This window comes from Oncorhynchus clarkii, unplaced genomic scaffold (genome assembly GCF_045791955.1).
Source record: "Oncorhynchus clarkii lewisi isolate Uvic-CL-2024 unplaced genomic scaffold, UVic_Ocla_1.0 unplaced_contig_8963_pilon_pilon, whole genome shotgun sequence".
NCBI lineage: Eukaryota > Metazoa > Chordata > Actinopteri > Salmoniformes > Salmonidae > Oncorhynchus > Oncorhynchus clarkii.
This window is the reverse complement of record NW_027259093.1, coordinates 23653-31056: the sequence shown is the minus strand read 5'-3', so window position 1 is coordinate 31056 and position 7404 is coordinate 23653. Positions and strand designations below refer to the sequence as shown.

At 46.1% G+C, this 7404-nt stretch overlaps 1 pseudogene; it reads right to left on the bottom strand.

The window, feature by feature from the left end:
• Nucleotides 1-1496: 1496 nt before the first annotated feature.
• On the bottom strand, nucleotides 1497-2757 carry LOC139399510 (B-cell linker protein-like; annotated as a pseudogene).
• Nucleotides 2758-7404: the final 4647 nt, after the last annotated feature.

The following is a 7404-nucleotide window of genomic DNA, read 5'->3' as shown; positions in this document are numbered from 1 at the left end:
ATATATTTTTACATTAACCTAATAAAAACTGTTCTGTAGGAATGAGGTTTGGGCAGTAGCCCTAATACATTATCACAGCGTATTGGCTATATGCCGCCTAACAATATTGTTCTTCTGAGACCATATTATATTTTAAAACTCAAGTTTTGATAATAAAATAGATTGATGGTACCTGCATCTATCTGATGGTCATGGTGATTTCAATATAACTGGGAACTCTGGAAAAACTCTGGAAAAACAAGGTCAAATTATGACCTCCCTGAACTTCGAGATGGAACATCCGAGCTCTACACTCTTAGAAAAAAGGCTTCTTCAGCTGTCCCCATAGGAGAACCCTTTTGGTTCCAGGTAGAACACTCTGTTGAATGGGTTCTACATGGAACTGAAAAGGGTTCTACCTGGAACCACAAAGGGTTATTCAAATGGTTCTCCTATGCGGACAGCCGTAGAACCCTTTAAGGTTCTACGTAGCACCTAAGAGTGTAGAAACATGCCTAAGTTTCTGAGTTTGATGACCGCACTGAAGTCAGAAGTTGGAGACTTCCCGATTTCCCAGTTGTTTTGGCATTAGTCTCAGCGGCGGCAGGAAGAGAGCCGCAGATGGAAAGATTCCTAGATTTCAATGATCACAAACAATTTAAGTATTGCTCCACGGTTAACGGTGTTTCTTTAAATGTCGAGCTGACGATGGTCCCTGTATTTATAAAAATCCTGGAAGACCCCTTGTAGCTTTACCCCCCCGCCTCCCGAGGTAGCACTGTGCAATTGGGAGAATCTTGTGTCCTGTTGACCAATCGAATTGTATTGGTCACATACACAAGGTTAGCACATGTTAATGTGAGTGTAGCGAAATGTGTGTGCTTCTAGTTCCGACAGTGCAGTAATATCTAACAATAACTACTTAATAATAGTGGCATAGGCAAGATGCAATAGATGGTATAAAATTCAGTATATACATGAGATGAGTAATGTAAGATATGTAAACATTATTAAAGTGGCATTATTATTATTATTATTATTCATTTATTTCTTCAAAATATTTCAGTCTATATTCTTCTTATTATAATAAATAGAAACACACAGATGACCAACACTTCTACAGTATCCACAACACAGGTGTAGACCCAAAAGTCAATCCAACATCACTGAAACAAAACGGCATGAAATGGAGTCAGAGCAAGAATGAAGTATTGAATATTCATTTTCATAGTCTACTCACGATTCTATTCAGGTCATACAGGCATAATTACACATTTTAAAACACTCAAACATATACAGTACACAGATATACTGTAATACACTTCCAAACATTTTCATCACAAAACAAAAAGAGAGGGGTTGTGGGTGAGGAATATGACTATTGAAAGTAGTATTTCCAAGTTTAAAAAGTATTTAGTTATTAATGGTAGCATTTAATGTACTTTATGGACAGGCTGGTATAGATACATTTTGTGGGTTAAGGGTAGTGTAGTGGGTGAGACATTGTGTGGGGGGGTATGGGTAATGTAGTTTATGGACAAGCTGGGTGAGTGAGATATGTGGTGTGCTTGGCCTGACTCTTGCTATCGATCAGCAGCAGTTGGTTATTCTTGTGGTGAGAGATGATCTCCTGGAGACTACAGAAAAACTCCTCGTTCTTCTTGCCCGCCTTTCCGAGGGCGTAGCCGCGCGTCTCCTCCAGAAAGCAGATGGGGATGTTATAGACCTTCTGTCTATATAGGACAGACAGTGTGTAGGGCTGACGGGCGTTCTGGGCTGAACTGTGACGTATCAGGAATGCCCCGTCCTTGTTGATCTGCAGTAAGAAGTCCTCGGCAGTCTTTCTATTGCAGTTTCCAGCGAACCACTCTTTCTCCTGCATGGTGGTCTTCATACCAGGGGGAGAAACTGCTGCAGTAGAGTGTATAACAGGAGGGGGAGGAGGGATTGGTTTGGGTTCCTTTAGTGATGCAGGGAGGGGGGATTTGATGCCCAGGGTGGGTGGGGCCAGTTTGCCAGGGAACATGGAGCGCCTGATATCAGGGGAGGAGCTGTCTTTGCCTCATTGACCAATAGAGAACTAGACTTGGCTCTGGGCACTGGAGGTTTTATGGGCATGGGGGGCTGCTGTCTTGGGTGGGAGGGGCATCCTCATGGGCCCACGAGGAACAGGGGGGCAAGCCGCTGTGGCTCTAGATACAGGTCATCACTGTCTACCTGGATCCTAATGAAGGACAGGAAGACATCTGTAGCACGCACTCCAGCAGGTGTATCTCTCTGGTCACTCCCAAAACCAGTTCTTCCTTTGGCCGCCTCTCCTTCCAGTTCTCTGCTGCCAATGACTTCCTCTGAAGGTGGTGGGGGAGAGGCAAACTTCTTAGGAAGGAGAAGCCAGGGAAGAAGTCTATTCCTATCTACCTCAGGCGGTTTCTTGGTGTTGGGGTCAATGTAGAACTCCTCAGGGTGAGGCTGCTGTTTCAATGCTTTGCCCATGTGCGCCATCTTGGCTGACCTTGGTGGTGCAGCTGCCTGTCTTTTGGGGAGAACAGGATTGGACCGCTCTGACGTCCTCTCCAAATAGACATTCTCCTCCACATGTCTGGAAGGAACCTTCATCGCGGGTCTCTCACAGGGGGGCGCCTCATATGTGTCCCCATCCTCTTCATCAAACTCATCTTCTGGCCACCCACCATACCCCGCATTGTTCTCTAGCCCTTTGGGTGGCGTTGGAGGCCCACTGTGTAGGTTCCTTAATTTTCCAAAGAAACTCATTGTCATGATTCAGGTGTCTCTCTCTTCTCAAATCATGAGGAAATTAATTTGTTGCTGGCCTCACATGCAAATAGGCTATAGAGAAAGACAAAGTGGCATTATTTAAAGTGACTAGTGATCAATTTATTAAAGTGGCCAATGGTTAGAGTCTGTATGTTGACAGCAGCCTCTCCGTGTTAGGGGTGGCTCTTTAACAGTCTGATGGCCTTGAGATAGAAGGTGTTTTTCAGTCTCTCAGTCCCAGCTTTGATGCACCTGTATTGACCTCGCCTTCTGGATGATAGCGGGGTGAACAGGCAGTCGCTTGGGTGGTTGTTGTCCTTGATGATATTTTTGATCTTCCTGTGACATCTGGTGCTGTAGGTGTCCTGGAGGGCAGGTAGTTTGCCCCCGGAGATGCGTTATGCATACCGCACCACCCTCTGGAGATCTTTGCGGTTGTGGGCGGTGCAGTTGCCGTACCAGGCGGTGATACGGTCCGACAGGATTCTCTCAATTGTAAAAGTTTGTGGGTTTTAGGTGACAAGCCACATTTCTTCAGCCTCCTGAGGTTGAAAAGGCACTGTTGCGCATTCTTCACTACACTGTCTATATGGGTGGACCGTTTCAGTTTGTCCGTGATGTGTACGCTGAGGAACTTAACTTTCGATGTGGATAGGGGGTGCTCCCTCTGCTGTTTCCTGAAGTCCACGATCATCTCCTTTGTTTTGTTGATGTTGAGTGAGAGGTTGTTTTCTTGACACCAGACTCCGAGGGCTCTTACCTCCTCCCTGTACGCTGTCTCATCGTTGTTGGTAATCAGGCCTACTACTGTTGTCTCGTCTGCAAACTTGATGATTGAGTTAGAGGCATGCTTGGCCACGCAGTCATGGGTGAACAGGGAGTACAAGAGGGGGCTGAGCACGCATCCTTGTGGGGTCCCAGTGTTGAGGATCAGCGAAGTGGAGATGTTGTTTCCTACCTTCACCACCTGGGGGCAGCCCGTCAGGAAGTCCAGGATCCAATTGCACAGGGCGGCTTGAGACCCAGGGCCTCAAGCTTAATGATGAGCTTGGAGGGTACTATGGCGTTGAATGCTGAGCTGTAGTCAATGAACAGCATTCTTACATAGGTATTCCTCTTGTCCAGATGGGATAGGGCAGTGTTCTGTGTGATGGTGATTGCATTGTCTGTGGACCTGTTGGGGCGGTATGCAAACTGAAGAGGGTTTAGGGTGGCAGGTAAGGTGGAGGTGATATGATCCTTGACTAGTCTCTCAAAGCACTTCATGACGACAGAAGTGAGTGCTACGGGCGATAGTCATTTAGTTCAGTTATCTTTGCCGCCTTGGGTACAGGAACAATGGAGGCCATCTTGTAGCATGTGGAGACAGCAGTCTGGGATAGGGAGCGCTGGTCTGTGCATGCTCTGAGGACCCAGCTAGGGATGCCGTCTGGGCCAGAAGCCTTGCGAGGGTTAACACGTTTAAATGTCTCACTCACGTTGGCCACACAGAAGGAGGGGGTGGGGGCACAGTCCTTGGTAGCGGGCTGCGTTGGTGGCACTGTATTCACCTCAATGCAGGCAAAGAAGTTGTTTAGTTTGTCTGGAAGCAAGATGTCGGTGTCCGTGACGTGGCTTGTTTTCTTTTTGTAGTCCGTGATTGCCTGTAGACCCTGCCATATACGTCTCGTGTCTGAGCTGTTGAATTGCGACTCCACTTCAAATCAAATCAAATCAAATCAAATTTTATTTGTCACATACACATGGTTAGCAGATGTTAATGCGAGTTAACGTTGCGTTATGGTAATGAGCTTGAGTCTGTATTCACAATCCCGGATCCGGGATGGGGAGATTAATGCGAGTGTAGCGAAATGCTTCATCCCTATACCGACATTTCGCTTGTTTGATTGCCTTGTGGAGGGAATAACTACACTGTTTATATTTAGCCATATTCCCGAAAATATTTCCATGGTTAAATGTGGCCATCTATCCACGGTTTCTGGTTAGGGTAGGTTATAATAGTCACAGTGGGTACAACATGTCCAATGCACTTCCTTATAAACTCACTCAGCGAATCAGTGTATGAATCGATATTATTCTCTGAGGAAGCCCGGAACATTTCCCAGTCCACGTGATCAAAACAATCTTGAAGTGTGGGTTCTGATTGGTCAGACCAGCGTTGAATGGTTCTTGTCACGGGTACATCCTGTTTGAGTTTCTGCAGGAGTAAAATTAAGTTGTAGTCGGATTTGCAGAAGGGAGAGCGGGGGAGGGCCTTGCATGCATAGCGGAAGTTAGAGTAGCGGTGATCCAGTATATTGCCCGTGCGAGTGCGGGCAATATACTAGTTCTCAAATTTGCTTTGTTAAAATCCCCAGCTACAATAAATGCAGCCTCAGGATATATGGTTTCCAGTTTACATAGAGTCCATTGAAGTTCCTTGAGGGCCGCCGTGGTATCTGCTTGAGGGGGGATATTCTAGGTCAGGTGAACAAAAGGGCTTGAGTTCCTGTATGTTGTTATGATTACACCATGAGTCATTAATCATGAAGCATACATCCCCGCCCTTCTTCTTCCCAGAGAGATGTGTATTTCTTTCGGCTCAACTAATGAAGAAACCCGGTGGCTGTTCCGACTCCGACAACATATCCCGAGAGAGCCATGTTTCCGTGAAACAGAGAATGTTACAATCTCTCACGTCTCTCTGGAAGGCAACCCTTGCCCTAATTTCGTCTACCTTGTTGTCTAACGACTGGACATTAGTGGGTAATATACTCGGAAGCGGTGGGTGGTGTGCACGCCTTCGAAGTCTGACCAGGAGTCCGCTCCGCCTACCTCTTCTGCGGCGACATTGTTTTTGGGTTGACCTCTGGGCCCTCCAATGTCCTAGGCGGTGGTGCGAACAAAGGATCCGCTTCGGGAAAGTCTTACTCCTGGTCGTAATGTTGGTAAGTTGACGTTGCCTTTATATCCAGTAGTTCTAATAAGGCTTGAGATTTTCTGAGCTAATTATATAATAAAAAAATACTCATTAGTTTCCTAAGGATTCGAAGCGACCATTGCTGTTGGTGCCATCTTGCCATTCTCTGCCTGTTCCCACCGCCCCTCACCCTTGTGTGGTCTCTAGGCTGTTGGATGTGTGAGCGCTGAGGAGGGTTCTTATATCTCTGTGCCGTGTGGGGGATCTTATATGTCTCTCTACATTGTGGAGAATTCCCTAATTAGAGATGTAGTGGGTTGAATGTGAGCCCCGTGATCCAACTCTCGGGCCCCTCAAACTCTCCAGGCTTGTCACCTCACAGACCGCCAGCTCCGTTCTCAGGTCAGGGTCCCGCTTGGAGACACAGTGATCTCTCCAGTCCACACACCAACTCATAGAAGTACAGAGTTTGACATGGAGAGAGAAAGAAAGATGATAGACGACAATAAAGGGATAGGGGATAAAGGGATAGGATAAATAAAGGGAAAGGTGAGAGGGATTCTGTGTGTGTGTGCTTGTGATTGTATATACTGTATGTGTGTGTCCTTATGTGTTTAAACTATATAGTGAGTATATGAATCTGTTATGGAGCCTGAATAGTTCACTCAAGAAAAACATTGGCTTCATCTAGCTTGATCCCTGCCTTAAACTGCTTTCAGCCCCCCCACACACGCACAAATCCTCCCCCCTATTCCCTATCTTCCTCAGCACCATACCAAAGAACACAGGGCCATTAAAGGACTCAAACCATCGTAAATCACCAGATAACGAGTGTACATTACTCACCATTCATCTCATGCCACGTGTGTGTACAAACTCAAGTGTACGCTTAATGCTGAATTAGCCGAACAGCATGTTTCGTTTGGATGTAATATCTATCGTTGTAAGTATGGGGTGTAAATGTAATCTTCCCTTTGGGGAAATGGTGAAACAGATTTTATGTGATTTTTATTGGGCCATGGTTTTAATTGGTGTGAAACACTAGCTTGGCTTCAAATGGCACCCTATTCACTATTTAGTGTTTTACTTTACTCTGGTCAGAAGTAGGGCACTATATAGGAAATAGGGTGCCGTTTGGGATGCAAGACACTGTTGTATAATATATTCCCCGTGCTGATTGTGGGATGCAGATGGCTTGGTTTGCCCTGAAACACGGGCTACTCAATAGGGATTGTTTTCTGGGTGAAATAAGTGGTATGTGTCAGAGAATTCCTGGAAATGACAATTGTGCAATGATTCCTTTTGGAAGAAAACAACAGGGAGTGAATTCAAAGGAGTGTCATATCTTGTTTTGCAGCCGGTCTCTCTTGCCTGGAGGAGGCTAGCTCCAGTGTGGGAGAAAGAGAGTGGACTAGTGTGTGTATGGGTGGGCTGATTAGGTTCCCAACCCCTTGCCTATTACCAATAACTGAGATGTACGGTTGTTCAATCTGTCACATCAAATCCGTACCCATATAGATATCTCAGTCCATTTTAGGGGGCTGCTTGTCCTTATTAGTGCTTATGTGTGCACGTCTGTGTCCCTGTCTCTGTGTCCCCCTCTCTCTCTGTGAGGATTTGCTCCAGGACGTCGCTCAGAAGTTGGTAGCCTCTTTAGGTAATGAGGGGTATATCTCCTTCCTCCTCCCCTGTGTAAATGTTACTCTACCTTTGCTTCAGTGCACCCACCGTGCAAGTTAGAGCGCTGCGCT